The following is an 18,031-nucleotide window of genomic DNA, read 5'->3' as shown; positions in this document are numbered from 1 at the left end:
CCTCACAAACGGGTTCTCTGTCCCTGTCTATGCACTCACATGAACTGAATTCAACTCAATGTGGCTGGGCTTTCCTATATAAGATATCCACCCAAAAATGGCTGACCAAATCTCTCGAGATTTGCTTGTCCTATCAGGACACAGGCTTCTCCAAAATGGTGCTGGAGACAATTATAGAGGCCAAACAGCTCTGAACATATGTACACATAATAAACATATCAAATTGGCTGAAAAGGGGTATATACATAGCTCCCAACTGTCCCTGATTTCGAGGGACTGTCCCTGATTTGGAGCAATGTCCCTCTGTCCCTCTTTCCTCCTCATTTGTCCCTCATTTTGGTCTGACCTATATAGTTGTATATAAAATGCACTTTTTATATTTCAAAAAGTGTTTCCCAGTGCTAAACCTTTCATCCAATTTCTAAATTGCTGCATTTGTAAATTTTACAAGCAAATATAAAGGAATAATAGTGGTAAAAAAAAGGACTTGATTTGATTTAATTAACCTTTTTTTTGGTTAATTCTCCTTTAAGGGGGTGTGGCAGGGGGCGTGCCCTATGCCTACATACATTTGCTAGTAGGTGTCCCTCATTCCCATCTCAAAATGTTGGGAGGTATGGTATATACACTTGCTAACCCACTTCCTCTTGCAGCCAGCTAGGCTGCCCTGCACTGCAGCTGCCTACAGGCTACTATGCGATGCATAGTAGCCCATTATTATTTACCTTTGCACTGAAATAAAGAGGAAGTAAAGCCCATCAGGGTTTACTTACACTTTAACTTAAAGGGTTACTAAACCCTCCTGTTTTTTTTTTTTAATTAACAAACATGTCATATTTACCTCCACTGTGCAGTTGGTTTTGCACAGAGAGTGGCCCCGATCCTCCTCTTCTGGGGTCCCTCAGCGGTGCTAGTAGCTCCTCCCCGCATTAAGTGTCCCGTCAGAGAAGCGCCCTCCTCTGGGACACCCGTGCGGGCGCGCTCCCGAGTCCTGCTTCTGTGTCTATTGACACAGAAAGCAGGACTTGGCCCTGCCCCCTGCATCATTGGATTTGATTGACAGCAGTGGGAGCCGTGGCTGCACTGCTATCAATCTATCCAACCAGGATACAAGACACCAGCTAGAGCTGATGTGCTCGTCCTCGGGGAGAAGAAAACCAGGTTCAGGTAAGTAAAACGGGGCGGAGGGGGGGTTGCAGCACTACAGAAGGTTTTTCACCCTAACCCCAGAAGACCCAAATATAGAACACAACTGCAAAAAAAATGGTTTTACCTTTTAGATATTGGCCTCTAATGTAGAAATCAATGAGTTTTAAAATTTTTGAAATTTTTGAATGTTTTTAGGGGAACGTTGTAATTTTGCAAAATTGGGCCTGTTTGGTAGCAGAATTTCAGTAATTTTACTCATACTGTCAGAACAAATGTAGAGACCAACAAAGGGTTTATTTGAAAGGTTTTCTGCTTAATAAGTCCTTTAACAGTAGACTATATATCTATGCAGTAATTATCACAAAATAATAATGATGCGTCATATTTTTAATAACATTTTTATTTTATTAATCATTTATTATAAAACTATGTTCAAACTGTTTTTACAAAACCTACTGCATTGAATGAAAACTTTGACATTGATTATGTTTATCTATGTTTATAGCCATGCTCAGTTATGATAGTCCCAAAGGCAGTCCCAAATGTCCATACATGTCCTTGCAAATGTCTTTTGGTGGATGCGCAGTTGACCTTTTGGCCTGGGTGCCATTTGAAGGACTTCCTTTTTCTGTTTGTAGCACTAACTCTCGGTGGAGCTGCTGGTTTAAGCGGGCTTGTTACCTTCACTCTCCTTCCCTCTGTTTCACCGACACCGGGTCTAGGGTTCCGTTGAGTTTACCTCCGGACGATACAAGCACCAACACTTGAGTACATTTTCAATGCTTTATTGAACAATTAACGAAGGAAGTAGCAGGAAAAAGGCAGAAGGGAAACTGCAGGGAAAGCTCAAATACCTTTCTGTAGGATTCTTGACAAATGTCCTTTAGAGTTGAATATTACAGTAGAATGCGCTCCCCTCGTGGGACACACTCTCGCCTGGATAGGCCTCTCTCACTTGCCTAGCAGCCAGTACGTAGCACGAACAAAAGTCTCTGCCCCAGACTTGCTTGGGATGAACCCGTACGATCCTCTGCCACAGGATGTATTGGTTTTGTGGTGAATGTCAGTCACAGTGCTTGAACCTTTAAGCCAAACCCGGCAACACTATGCTGTAAAGTTAGTTTAGGATACGTCTTCCAACCGAGTCACCAGGCCCCTCTCCAGACCAGCACTCTGCATGATCCTTCCATGACGGGTCCTCCCCTGGGATCTCCTCGGTTGTCCAGCTTCTTCACTCAGGATAGACAGCTCAGGACCATTTCTCGGCTGCTGTGGTAGGCCCCAGACAAAGCTTCTGGGCCCACCCATGCGCCGCAGCGACGCAGGCCTCCGGAACGGAGGACCACAAGGTAGCTCTCTAACGCATACCTGTCAGCCAGGAGGGCCAGCAGGTGGCTGTAAAACGAAGCCCAAAATATGGCGTCTGTCCCATAAATACCCTTTCCCAGAATGCAACTCGGAGGACCACCTCCACCGAGTTGTCTCCGGGACAGAGGAGCACCCATACGCTTTGAAATGTTGCCTTTCCAACACTAGCCAGTGGTAACAGCGACACCCACCGGCTCAGTATGGAAACACACGCAACGTCAGCCAAGCTGGAACAGAGGCAAATCTAACTTCCCTAATGAACAAGTTACTAAATTTACCTATCAGATGGTAGATCGCAAATCTACCAGCGCTACATGTTGCTGGTCTCTTCCTGTCATTTAAGGGGCTCCGTCTGCGGAATTGGTCTCCCATGGATTAAACCTGGTCGCCCTCTCTTTGGTTTTATGACAGTTGTGCCGACTAGAATGAGAGAGGGTGCTAACTTGGCATGAAACAGCATCCTGTTAAGTATCTTTTTCTTGGGAGCATTCATTGTGTTACAGTCCCGTTTGTACAGCAGCCATGCATTGATCACAGCTAGGATGATGGTGTGCCAGAAGATGTAAATATACCAGCAGCTGGATTTCAAAGGAAACTTATATTTTTCTGAAAATGAGTCCAACATATTTATACCATCCATGAATTTGTTATAGACACCCACAATTTAAGTAAGGCCTCTCAATTTCAACATATCTTTTGGTGGCTTTGTCCCATCATTGAATCTCCTCCACCGCTTCTGGGCCAGCAAAGGATTTTTATTTTCCTCTTCCAGTTTACAGGCAATTTCACATCCTTTTTCTTCTTTATATCAGTGTCCTCTGAGTCCATCTCAAAGTCACTGTCCCCATTTTGGATGGCATCAATGATATGAAAAACATTGTAGACATTGCCCTTGGCTGGTGACATTCTGAGATGGAAAGACTGATTATTTTCCAGGCTAAACAATCTCAATGTAAATGAATCCTAGTCATACATACTGTAAACATTCAAAAGACTTAACACATTCCAATCAATTAACAGAATCCACAGAGGGCACACAATACTGTCTGGCTAGCCTATTGTGCCCTCTGCTTATTATGCGATTAGCACCTATACCCCCTCCATATGCCAGAACATTATCACCTGTCCCTCATGTAGCAAGCAGGTATTAAAACCTCGTACACACGATCCAATTTTTGGCAGAGGATTGTCTGTTGACAGACTGTTGTCCTAAAATCTAAAGCCTCGTACACACAATCAGATTGTTGGCATACAATACCATTAAAGTCCAAATTTCGAAGCTAGTAGCATTAACTGATATCCCTTGGGCTAGAGATCAACTCGTTATCAGGTTTCTCAAGGCGGCAATCAAGATTCGGCCCCCGATTCATCCCATATTTCTAAGGTGAGATTTGCCATTAGTACTGAAGGGGTTACTGAAGTCATAATTTTTTCCAGATTCTACCAGCTAAATATATTTTCTTACTTTGAAGATTGTGTTTCTGACAGCAGCGGTCTGGGCTAGGCGAGTTTCGGATATTTCCGCATTTTCCTGTAAGGATCCGTATTGCACATTTTTTACAGAGGGAATTGTGTTACGTCCTTCTCCAAGTTTCCTGCCTAAAGTCTCTTTGAAGTTCCACTTTAATTGGCAGTCAGTACTTCCAGCTTTTTCACCTTCACCTCTAGACCTGGAAGGGTCAGAATTACACAAGTTGGATCTGAAGACCATGCTCCAGACACATTTAGAGAGAACAGAGCCATTCCGAAAGTCTGAGACTCTCTTTAAATATCCGAATGGTCCCAGGAGGGGCATGCTGGCTTCCCCAAGGGTCATTTCGTCATGGGTGATGAAAGCAATTCAGACAGCATATTCACTAGGAGGCCTCCCCCCCCTCCCCAGGAGATTCGTGTGCATTCGACCAGAGCAGTCTCGTCCCCCTGGGCGACCTGGTCCAAGGTATCAGTGGACATGGTCTGGAAGGCGGCAAGCTGGAGTTCTCCTAATACTTTCATTAAGCATTACATACTAGACGTGGCTTCTTCTCAGTTAAGTCTTATGGGAACTTCTGTATTGTCCTCTGCTCTGTCTAGATGTTAATAGGTTTACCTTTTGGCAGCAATTGGTGTCTGTTTTTTTCCCCCCTGCTTTGTGTGTGCTAGTTAGGCCCCGAGGTTGTGCTGGCATGAGGCTGAGCCAGAAAAACTGAAAATTGTTATCAATACTTACCGTAATTTTCCTTTCCTGGCTCTGCCTCAGGACAGCACAGACTCATCCTGGGCCGTCGCAAGCTATTTACAGCCATCTGCACAGTGGCGTCACTAGGGTTGGTGTCACCCCGTGCAGAAAAAATTAGTGTCACCTCCCCTCCGCCTACTATAGACCCCCCTCCCTCAGTACAGACCCCCCTCTCAGTACAGACCACTCCCCCCCGCAGTACTACCCCGCTCAGTACAGACCCTCTTTCCTTAGGATAAACCCCCTATTAAGTACAGACTCCTCTCCCTCAGTGCAGACCCCCTCTATCAGCATAGACTCTCCTCAGTGCAGACCCCCTTCCATCAGCATAGACCCCCCTCAGTGCAGACCCACCATAAGCATAGACCCCCCCTCAGTGTAGACCACCCTCGCCACTTGTGCTAGTAGTCCCCCCTCCCATAGCGCCCCCAGCATATGTCCATGTACAAATACAATACACTGTTCAGACCTCAGAACAGCACAGGATAGGCACAGTGGTATGTCCCTCCTCGGACTCCCTCCTCCTGTGTACATGTACTGTGTGAGGAGCTGCAGTGCAGAGGGCTGGAGGGGAGGAGTACTGATCTGAGCCGAGAGCCGGGGGAAACCTATTTTGGCAATCTGTCTATACAGGGGTGTCCTATAGGGGTCAAGGGGCGATGTTGACCCAAAGTTGTGCTGTCCTGAGGCAGAGCCCGGAAAGGAAAAATACGGTAAGCATTGATAACAATTTTCCATTTTATTTTCACTACCACTGATGCCTGAGCTAATAGCAAACAATTCCTTTCCTCTTTTGATATAATTAGATCTAACAATGTATTCAGACCGCTGGTTTTGTAATATATGCCTTCAGATCCATTGCTGGCTCTGTGACACATAGACCGACTGAGCTTACTAATTATACCTCCCATTTAGTCCATCCCCCTCCTCTCCTCCCCTCCCTCTTGTTGCATAAAAGCAGATTCCATACACAGGGGCATAGGTCTGATGAAGGAGCGAATTGCTCATGCTCCGAAATGCGTTACCGCCCCTTGACATCAGCTCTGGCCTATACGTTCCAGCATGGCTCCGGAAGTCCATTGGCTATCTTGCTTCCTCGCTTCTCCCTCTCCTGTCACAGATGCGGAGCCAGCTCTCCCTCCCCCTAGAGGCGAAGGACTCTACAGGATGCTTATTATGCTGACTGAGATATTCATTTGATCTACTACATTGTAAGTGTTTTTAACCGCTTTTTATTAATTAATACTCCTTAATACTGCACTCAGAAGCGCCTTCTGTTTTTTACTTTACTTCACGGGGTATATGTATTGGTTCACAACCAGTTTAAGACTATTTAATTCCACAACAATATCTGGTGCCGAAAACCAGCGAGGAAAGAATCTCTGCAAATTTGCGCACATTTTCTTTTCCGGAGGTGGAAACCCCAACCTAGTTACAAAACTAAGGTAAGCACTTTTTAGCTTACTGGGTATCTCCCCTGCCACTTCTGAGTTACTGAATTGATGAGTGACCCCGTCCAGATTCCTTCATTGGTGAGAAATGGCTACCACTTGCATTTCCTGTATTATCTTTTGTGCCTACAAATTGAATGTCTGCTGAAAGAAGTTGTCCAACTTCAGGTGCTGTGTGCGGGATAGGAGAATCCCTGCAGATGACCGGCCACGTCAGGGATAGGACATTTTTTTTTTTCTACAACCCAAGGGATTGTAGGAGTGAAAGGGTCCTGAGATGCGGTGAGGCCTTGATCGCTTGAAATGAGTCAGTATCTATTTCACCTGCGATATCTATCCTTTGTTTTCTTCTCCATGTGGCTCTTATAAAGCTACACCATAAATAGAGAGCAGCGTCTATTGCTTTATTCCAGGTATCTCCAAACTAGGACCAGTGGCCAAATTCAGCCCACTGCAAGATTTTGTCCAGGCCACCGATGTAAGAGGGGACTCAAATGGGGACCCTGGTGTAAGGGGAGCTGTGAGGGGAAACTGTGATTCAAGGGGACTTTGATTGGGACGCTCATGTAGGGGGGGGTTAATGGGCTTAAGTATTGGAATTTCAGAGCATTGTTTTAATGAAATTTTTTTCGGTTGTTTTAAATCATATGTAGCACGAAGGGTGCAAGTCGCTTTAGTCTTTTTCAAATATTTATTGCTCCGGCTCACAGGAGGAGAGGGTTAGGGCTTCCGATACTTCCAGTAACAGGGATTCCAGACTTCACCATTCTTCTCCTCCATTCAAGATAGTACCAGGATCCTCTGAGAGTGGACATTAATCCCCCTCCAGCAGATCTTCCACCTTTGGTTCTCCCCCTTGGGTGCTGTACCTTCCTCGAGCAGGCAGGGCACCTTGAGGAGGGTTCTGTGTTAGGACCAAACAGGCTTCTGGCCTTACCAGCACACAGAACTGCACACACCCTCTCAAGGCCGAAGCCCAGGGAAAAAGAGGACTCACCAGGCCACGCCCCAAATATTAATATCTTGCACCAGCATGCACCACTGGCCATAAACCTCCATTTGGTCACCAGGGGGCATAAATATTCATAATTCAAGATTGTTCTGGATCCAATGACTGTTGCCCTAGATGCCAGTGACACCCAATGGCAGCAGCATGGAACAGCAGCAACCCTGAGAATAGAGGAGCGACAAGCAAAAACTACAAATGGGCCTGGGTTACCTACTATACAGCAAAGTAAATTTGCTAGTCATCTCTGCATTTAGCAGGCTGGCTACTAGAGCTGCATGATTCTGGCCAAAATGAGAATCACGTTTTTTTTGCTTAGAATAAAAAGATCAAGTTTCTTGTGACGTAAAATCTTTCACATTATACAAAAAAATTGGGCTAACCTTATTGGTTAGTTTTTTTTTTTTTTTTTTTTTAATTCATTAACCACTTCCCGCCCGCCCTATGGTGGATTGACGTCCGGGAAGTGGTTCTGTTATCCTGACTGGGCGTCATATGACGTCCAGCAGGATAACATGCCGCAGCGCGCCCCCGGAGGCGCGCATCGCGGCGATCGGTGGAGCGGTGTGTCAGTCTGACACACCGCTCCACCGATCTTGGTAAAGAGCCTCCGGCGGATCACGCTGTCAATAGGAAGAGCCGTTGATCGGCTCTTCCTCACTCGCGTCTGACAGACGCGAGTAGAGAAGAGCCGATCGGCGGCTCTCCTGGCAGGGGGGGTCTGCGCAGCCCCCCCGCAGATCACCACACTGGACCACCAGGGATCGCCACTGGGACCACCAGGGAAGGGGCAACATGTGGATGGCCAGGTATGTACCCCATGGCCATCCACATGTGCCCAGTGTGCCAAATCTGTGCCAATCAGTGCCCACAAATGGGCACTGATTGGCACCATCATGTTGCAGTGATGCCCAGCAATGCCACCCTTAGGGGCATCACTGCAAACAAGCAGTGCCATCAGTGCCACCCATCAGTGTCCATTCACCTGTCAGTGCCCATCCGTGCCCATCAGTGCCCATATATCAGTGCCCATCTGTGCCAACTATCAGTGCCACCCATAAGTAACCATCAATGCCACCTACGAGTGCCCATCAATGCCACCTATGAGTGCCCATCAGTGCCGCCTATAAGTGCCCATCTGTGCCACCTATGAGTGCCCATCAGTGCCGCATACCAGTGCCACCTATCAGTGCCCGTCAGTGCCACCTATCAGTGCCCATCAGTGCCGCCTATCAGTGCCCATCATCAGTGCCCGTCAGTGCCACCTCATCAGTGCCACCTCATTGGTGCCACCTGATCGGTGCCCATCAGTGCCGCCGTATCAGTGCCCGTCATTGAAGAAGAAAACATACTTATTTACAAAAAGTTTTAACAGAAACAAAGAAAAACTTGTTTTTTTTCAAAATTTTCGCTCTTTTTTTATTTGTTGCGCAAAAAATAAAAACTGCAGAGGTGATCAAATACCACCAAAAGAAAGCTCTATTTGTGGGAACAAAATGATAAAAATTTAGTTTGGGTACAGTGTAGCATGACCGCGCAATTGTCATTCAAATTGCGACAGCGCTGAAAGGTGAAAATTGGGCTGGGCGGGAAGGTGTCTAAGTGCCCGGTATTGAAGTGGTTAAAGTAATTAAAAAAAAAAAATTGCATTTGAAAGACCGCTGCGCAAATACAGTGTGACATAAAATATTGCAACTACCACCATTTTATTCTCTAGGGTCTCTACTGAAATAAATATGTATAATATTTGGGGGTTCTAAGTAATTTTCTAGCAAAAAAAATGATTTTAACGTGAAACCAAAAAATGTCAGAAAAAGGTTTAGTGTTTAGGTGGTTAAACTTTCCTCATTTAGGCCCCTTTCACACTGTTGGACCATTCAGGTCCACCTGTCAGTTTTGTCGGCGGACCTGAACGGGCGAACATGTTAGCCTATGGAGCGACGAATGTCAGCGCTGACATGTCCGCTGGCATCCGACCTGGTTCGATCTGCTAAAATCAGACGCATGGCCCTACGTTCGCATCCGTCCCTGGCGGATCGGTACGGGTGAGATCTGATGAAAACGGACATGCTGTCCGTTAGAGCTGCACGATTCTGGTCAAAATGAGAATCACAATTTTTTTGCTTAGAATAAAAAGATCACGATTCTCGCGACGTAAAATCTTTCACATTCAATTCACATTTTTTTTTAATTCATGAAAGTAATTTTTCTTAAAAAAAAAAATTGCATTTGAAAGACCGCTGCGCAAATACAGTGTGACATAAAATACTGCAACAACCACCAATTTATTCTCCAGGGTGTCTACTAAAAAAATATATATATATAATGTTTGGGGGTTCTAAGTAATTTTCTAGCAAAAAAAAATTATTTTAACTCAACAAATGTCAGAAAAAGGTTTAGTGTTTAAGTGGTTAAAATCTTTTCACTTACACATAGTCTATTCCATTGACAAATTGTTACAATGTTTATACTTAAAGAGGGAGTCCCGTGAAAAAAAAAGTAAATAAAAGTCAGCAGCTACAAATACTGCAGCTGCTGACTTTTAAAATAAGGACACTCACCTGTCCAGGAGCCCAGCGACGTCGGCACCAGAGACCGAATCGTCCCTCGGTCCTCGGGTGCTGCCACCGCCATTCTTTGTAAGGGAATCAAGAAGTGAAGCGCTGCGGCTTAACTTCCCGATTCCCTACTGCGCATGCGCGAGTTGCGCTGCGCTTCCTAACTGGTCCCCGATGTCTCTGGGATCCGTGTGTCCCCCAGCAGACAGCACGGTGGGGACAGGAAGTGGCGTAGACTCCCCTGGGAGTCTATGCTGGAAGTGGGTGCAAATACCTGTCTTAGACAGGTATCTGCACCCCCCTCCCCCCTGAAATGTGCCAAATGTGACACCGGAGGGGGGTAGGGGTCCGAAAAGCGGAGGTTCAATTTTTGTGTGAACCTCCGCTTTAAAGCAGGGGTCCACCTAAACCGCCAAAAAAAAAAATATTAAAAGCCAGCAGCTACAAATACTGCAGCTGCTGACTTTTAATAAATGGCCACTTACCTGTCCCAGGGTCCAGCGATGTCGGCAGGCGACGCCGAGAACCCGCTCGGTTCTCGGCAGCTGCCGCCGCCATCCTAGGTGAGGGAATCAGGAAGTGAAGCGTTGCGGCTTCACTTCCCAGTTCCCTACTGCGCATGCGCGAGTCGCGCTGCGCTTTCTCAATGGTCCCCGCTATCTCCTGGGAGCTGTGTGTTTCCCAGGAGACAGCGCGGAAGGACAGGAAGAGGCATAGACTTCCATGGGAGTCTATGCCGGAAGTGGGTGCAAATACCTGTCTCAGACAGGTATCTGCACCCCCCTCCCCCCTGAAAGGTGCCAAATGTGACACCGGAGGGGGGGAGGGTTCCGAAAAGTGGAAGTTCCATTTTTGTGTGGAACTCCGCTTTAAGTTCAACTGATAAAGAAGGTTTTGATTTTTGGCAGACTGCCCAGTTTTTCGTTTTTCTCTTCCTTTCTTTTGAGGGCTGTGGTTTCAGAAGAGCAGAGAGAATTCCTTGCATAGAAAAAATTGTGAAACATTTTAGTCAAGATCGCGATAACGATTCTTGATGATTAATCGTGCAGCTCTACTTGCTACCCATATCACGCTTGTTACTAATGTAGCGCACCCCACGCAGGAGCTGCTGGTGAACTGGGATCCCCCACCCTGCACAACCAGGCACACCGAATTTCCACAGGCACACTTGAGTCAGGAAACAGTCCAGCACTTTGTTTTGTATTTTATTGAGGGGATAAAACTTGGATGGGGGATAGAGGTATTATGGGATGCCCACTTGACTTCAGAAAACTCTTCAGGGAGAACTATTCCTCTATACAGCTATATACACTCCATCTCATCCTCCAGCACTTGCTTGCAAAACAGACCCAGGTGGGACACTTTAGTAAATCTGGCAAAGCACTTAGCCCGATTAAAGCAAGAGCCCTTTACAGGCAGGGACCCAGGGCCCCTTTGGTTGTAAAGCAAAGTCCAGTGTCCAGCTTACATTCCTCGTGGATCCCAGCTCCATCGCTTCAGGCACTGCCAACCCGCCTGGCTACAGCTGCCCCTTTCACTAGCCCTCCTGGCTAAGTTCTCCACAGTCCTGCTAGACTGACACCACAGCCCTCCCAGACTGCTCACTCACCAGCCCACCTGGCTGACTTCTCCTGGAGAACTCCTGGACGTGCTGGCCTGCTCCTGCTGTCCTCAGACTTGCTTCCGTGCCTCCAGGAAGGATGTCCTCCATGTGTTGTAGAGGGTCCCTCCAGCACCCGAGCCCCAGGCCCAAGGTCATCCCCCCAAACTAGGGGGCACCCTCAAGGGCCACCGACAGCCTCCCCAGCACTATTTCTCCATAATCCACCCGACTGCCCCTGCTGGCATGACCCAAGAGTAGTAAAGAGGTGCCCTCCCCCTGCCAGCCAGTTTACTAGGGATTGGCTGGGGCCCTCATCAGTACTCCAGGCAGCTCCTCCTAAACTCCACCCTCTACTTCTGGAAGCTTCTCCAAGGTTCCAGAGAGCAGGGGGAGTTACCAGAGGTGCTGCCTGATGAGTCATCCAGCCTACCTAAGTCATTCAGCCCTGAACCAGATTAAACCCAGGCTTGGCTGCTAGCCAAGCCAAATTAACCTGCTCTAACAACTATGTACACTAGCACACTAAGCTAGAGGGTGCTACACGAAAAAACTGTTAGTAAAATGTATTTTCTCATTTAAATTTGATTTGCTAATTTATAAACTTTGTAAAATATACAATGTGGATCTTATACTGTAACGTTTAAAGACCCCTGCTTTATTTCATGTGTTTTTTTGTTTTTTTTTAAATCGTCCAATAATTGGCATACTATACATGACTATTTCTACATGGCCTGATATGATTCTTGTTATAATGTGTGTAAACCTCTTTGCTGTGTGTGGGTACAGGTTGCTTGAAAACTACAGGAATACCAGTAAAATAATAGTGTTTTGCATGGGAGTGCGCATGCATGGACTGTCTGTCCTTGCAAGAGTGTGTTAGACTGTGTCTAATATTGGAAAATAAACAGTGCACTGACAAAAAGTACCATGAGGCTCATGGTATCACCGCACAGGAATGTATGCATAACCAGAGCAAGGCCACTCAATCGTTAGATCAACTTCTAACAGGAACGGCCATAGATGGATCAAAATTCGGCCAGTCCCTTCTGAACCAGCCAAATTTTGATCCATCTATATATGGCCAGTTTTAGAAAAATAAGACAACTATGACTGCTGCAATAATAAATTATGACATTATGGGGTTGATTTACTAAAACTGGAGAGTGCAGAATCTGGTGCAGCTGTGCATTGTAGCCAATCAGCTTCTAACTTTAGCTTGTTCCATTAAGCTTTGACAATAACACCTGGAAGCTGACTGTTTTCTATGCAGAGCTGCACAAGATTTTGCACGCTCCGATTTTAGTAAATCCTCCTATGTCTAAATGGAGATTCCACTATTTTTTTTGTCTATAGTTCTACTTCTGCTAACTAGTTCTACGAATACATTTTGCCTATACAGTGGAACCTTGGATTACGAGCATAATCCGTTCCAGGAGAATGCTTGTAATCCAAAGCACTCGCATATCAAAGCGAGTTTCCCCATAGAAGTCAGTGGAAACGAAGATAATTCGTTCTGCATTGACTTCTATTGCATGCAATTCAGCATGTGACCAGAGGTGGGGGGGGGGGGGGCGCCGGAGAGACTCGGAAACACTCGGGAATGGAGTAATTCCGAGTGTTTCCGAGTGATTACGAGTATTTCCGAACGTCTCCGAACGGCGCCAAACGGCTCCGTGGGTCACCGGCGCCCCCGCACCAGTCAGGTTTTTTTTTTTTAAAGTTGCTTGTCTGTCAAAACGTTATTAAACCACGTTACTCATAAACTAAGATTCCACTGTATTGATAACTGTAATAAAATTTAGAAAAACTATGTTGAGGTGTATATATGTTGGTCAAATACTTTTTTTTTACAAGAGAATAAATTGTCTTAAAGTGGTTGTAAACCCTGGTTAACAGCCTACTAGCTCATTATAAATGACTTACCTTAGATCAAAGCCTCCGCAGCCGTCCTCATCTCCCCCTCCAGCCGGCGACATCTATCCCAGGGCTTACTTCCGGGTATCGCTGTTCGGGAGCTGTGATTGGCCGGAGCACCGATGACGTCACTCTCGCGCATGCACGCGGGAGCCACCGGTAAAGGCACGCTGACTGAAGCAACGGCACATACGCTCTAGTGCGCATGTGCCGATGACATCGGCACATGCAGGGGACAGGGGATATCTCCTAAACCGTGCAGGTTTAAGAGATATCCTGGGAAGCTACAGGTAAGTCTTAATATAGGCTTACCTGTAGCATAAAGTTGTTGTAAAGGGTTTACAACCACTTTAACATTCTGTTTAAAACTTTGTGTATTTGTACTGCTTGGACCTTGAAGAAGGGGGTACACCCCAAAAGCTTGCCTTAAAAATCTGGATGGTAGTGCAAATAAAAAAGTATCACAGACAGTACTCAATTGTTCTTGATTAAAAAAATCATAATTCTTTATTTACATACAGGATACATAAAAATATTCAGAGAAAAATGAGAAACACTGCGTATGAGTTCTTATACTATTTCTTCAAACATTTCCTCATATACTTATGCCTTATAGCAATCTCATGCTGTCAGAATATACTAATCAGCAGCTGCAGTCAATCGAGAAAAAAATGACAACATCCACGTTCAAACGATTGACTTCTGTCGAACAGTGGTGGCCACACATGGATCCAAATTTGCTGAACCAGATGAATTTTGATCCTTCTATGGCCTTTCCTTCTCTAACGAATGACTTCTGTCAAATGGTACCGTTGCAAAACTTTTGTTGATCACCTACTTGCAGCCAATCAGCTGCAGACACTGATCAGTGTATTCTGAAAGCAGAGGCGTTCCACTGTCAGAGTACAATGGCCAGGGCTTTTTATATCAGAAAATAGGTGCAGGGACTACGACCCTCCAAACCCCCCCTGCCCCTTCACATACACACCCTCCACACCTTCCATCCAACCTCAATCAAATGGTGTGGTCAAATTTCAGTTATGCTGTGTACACACGGGTGGACTTTTCGACCGGACTGGTCCGACGGGACGTATCTGTCGGACAATTCGACCATGTGTGGGCTCCATCGGACCTGCAGCTGACTTTTTCGGTTGAAAATCAGACAGACTTTAGATTTGGAACAAGTTTCAAATCTTTCCGACCGACTCGAGTCCGGTCGAAAAATCCGCTCGTCTGTATGCTAGTCCGACGGACGAAAACCAACGCTAGGGCAGCAATTGGCTACTGGCTATCAACTTCCTTATTTTAGTCTGGTCGTAAGTCATTATGCACAAATCCGTCGGACTTTGGTGTGATCGTGTGTAGGCAAGTCCGTTCGTTTGAAAGTCCGTCGGAAGTCCGTCAAAAGTCCGTCGGCATAACAGTGGAAGGGTCTTAAAGGGTCATTAAATACAAGGAGTGCATTATGTACAGAGTGCTGAGTTGGGGGGGTTACACACAGAGTGCAGAGTTGAGGGGTGTTCTAAGTACATTGTGTAGAGTTAAGGGGTGCTCTGCAAACACAGTGCAGAGTTCAGGGGTGCACTTCACCCTTCTTCCAAAGCTGCTTACTTCTGCATCCCCCATCCACATCTGACTTTCACCCCTCTTCAGCTCTGGCCTCTGCATGCAACCCCCCTTCCACTGCCCCCATCTTCTCCCTCCCTCCTTAGAAGCTCCACCATCTTCCACATGTTTTTCTTGTGTTGCTGTATTAAGTTGAAGCACCCAGCCAGCTCTAGAACCTCCCCGCACATTGTAGGTGGCTCTGCCTCTATAACTTGCAGGGAGATCATCCAGTTGGGGTGTAGGCATCCACACTGCACCCTGGGCACCTTCATATCCCTTGTCCCCATCCTGCACTCAGTAGGAGTCACTCAGGAGATCAGATCTGTGGGAGCTGTTAGGATATAAGCTGTCACTGATAAAAAGCCGGACTTCTTTTTTTACAAGTAATAGTGGTGACTGGTGAGAAGGGAACAGAAGGCCTGAGCCAATGGTGGTGGAACTGAGTTCCACCAAGTTCCAGCTGAAAAAAGCCCTTACAATGGCACAGCGGGGAGAATTCTTCTATTCACCTCACTTGTGTGCATGGGAAAATCAGTTTTTTTTTTTTTCGATCTTCGATTATAATGGGAAGTTAGAACAAATGCGGGCGCCAGTCACAGTATTTTTCAATGCTTTAATTAGAACTTGATAAAGGTTGTAGAAAAGAGGTTGAGGGGAGGTTTCAGATACCCTTTTTAGCAGATCACTTACAGACTCCTTAAATCAAAGGACAAAACAGCTTTTCTTCTAGCAGATCTTGAATATCTGGGTAGGTCTCTCACACAGACCTAGCAACCAGTAAGTGCCTGGATAAGCCTCTCTCACAGACTTAGCAGCCTGGAGCTTGTTACCTTGATTAAATTGTAGAGCAGCTTCACAGTACCAGAACCTTTAAGCCACCTGGCAAGACTCTGAGGGTAGTTTAGATGTAGGTGCATCCTCCCACCAAGTCAAAAGGCCCTTCTGAGAGACCAGCCTTCATCCGGGCTCTCTCCAGCAAGGGTCCTCCCCTGGATCTCCTCAGCTTGGCTTGGCTTCTTACAAACAGGCAAGATAGCCTAAGGACCACCTCAGGATTAGTAGGCCCCAGACAGGCTTCTGGGCTTACTTGCAGAGCTTGCAGCAAAGTAGCCTCAGGCCTGGGGGGCCACGAGGTGAGGACTGACTAGAGCACATGGCCTCTGTCCAATAAATACCCCTTTCCAGAATGCACAGCGGCAGGAACCTCCTACTGGGCTGTTTCTGGAAAAAAGAATATTCATTACAGCTCAACCTAGTTGTTATGCTTACACTGTCCTCTGGTACCAGTGACACCTACTGGCTACACTGGGAAATGCACAACACAGTCAAGATTAGACAGAACCAATAAACTATGTACAATCAATCTGAGCTGTTTACAGCTCAGCCAAAAACGAAATTTACATTATAGCCCCATTTTTGGAACAGGGGGCTACATGTGACTAAGGCCCCTTTCACACTACCTCAACTTCAAAGAAGCGTGATTTTGCCATGATTGAGCGGGCTGCCATTTTGACGAGATTTTTGCCGCCATTTCCGGGAATGCCAGTGTAACTCGCATCAAAGTCAGACCAAAGTATTGCAGGGACTACTTTGAAGTCGGCACGACTTGAAGTCGTACTAATATGAATGGTTGTCATTGGAAATCATAGGGAACGACTTGTCATGCAACTTTGCAGTCCCAAGTCGCAGAACAAGTTGTACAAGTGTGAAAGGGGCCAAAGGGAATCTGGGCATTTATTTTTTTTTCTTTCAATCCACTAGCTGAACGAAAAAAATGAAGCATGTATAGACTGCCAAAGGCTGTAAAAGGGGTTGAATAAAAAAAATGACCCAATTCCCCCGTCCACTTATTCAAGGTGGATGGGGGAATCCCACCCGCTGTGCAGGGAGCTTTTCCTGCTGTCAGAACACACTGATCAGCACTGCCGTCTATAGCAGTTGGCACTGATCTTTCCTGAATATTTATCAGCAGTCCCATTTGTGAGAAGTTGATTGATAGATTGACTTCTCATGAATGGGAACAGCCATACGTGGATCAAAATTCGTCCGGTTCCTGCTGAACTAGCTGAAATTTTGATCCATGAATCGCCAGCTTGAGACTCTGTCTGTGTGAGCCTGTTCTCTGCAGCCCTGAAACGCTAACGCAAAATAAACTCTCCATTTTTTAAATTATAAATATAGGGAAGACCATTCCCCCTCCCAAAAAAAAGGGGGCTTACATTCCACTTTCCCTAGCCACACAAACTCAGCACTGAATATAGTGCTGTATATAGCACTGTATAGCTGTAGTAGCACACTACACGTCCAGCTCTCTCTTCCTGCAATACTGTCAGCCTTTTATAGCATGGGGGCTGCAAGTTTGTTAAAAACCACCATTGGTCTTTCACCTATTCAGAGGTCAGGTGCAAGGCTGTGACCAGTTTGCATTGCGTTATGGGACATTTGGTAGAGTAATTTCCTTTCCCACTGAATGTCCCATAAGTTCAGATTTAATCTAAAGCCTGGTACACATGATCGGATTTTCTGCGTACAAAGCGCAGGACTTTTGTCCGAAGGGCGTTGACCGTGAACTTGTCTTGCATACAAACGGCAAAGAATTGTCGGTCAACAAACACAAAACTACGTGGTTGTTCAGCTCTTTAGTGCCACCCTTTGGGCACCTTCTGCTAATGTTGTGTTTGGTGGGCATTGCTTCTGAGCATGCGTGTTTGTACTTTGGACTTTTGTCCGACGGACTTGTGTACACAGGCTTGGACAGGACAACAGACAAATGCTCACGGAAAATTTTAGAGCCTGCTATCTAACAATTGTCCGATGGAGCGTACAAACGGTCTGATTTTCCGCCAACAGCCTGTCATCACACAATTCCCATCAGAAAATCCGATCCTGTGTACGAGGCTTAAAGTGGATGTAAACCCACTCCCATCTTTTTTAAACTACTGCCATAGGGGTGATCTATAAGGATATACATGCCTCCTGCATGTATCCTTACCTTTCAAATTTCTCCCCTCTGTCTGTTTGCAGCCCCCAAAAACGCCGGATTCAGTGGGCGGGTCCGTTGTACGGCGCTCGGCGGGCGGAGTCATGACATCACCAGACTCCCTGCCCACCTCTACACTCGCGCCTGGCCGGAGTGAAAAGTGCGCGCACAGGGGA

Source organism: Aquarana catesbeiana, linkage group LG13, assembly GCF_042186555.1.
Source record: "Aquarana catesbeiana isolate 2022-GZ linkage group LG13, ASM4218655v1, whole genome shotgun sequence".
NCBI classification, from domain to species: Eukaryota; Metazoa; Chordata; class Amphibia; order Anura; family Ranidae; genus Aquarana; species Aquarana catesbeiana.
This window is presented reverse-complemented; position numbering follows the sequence as displayed.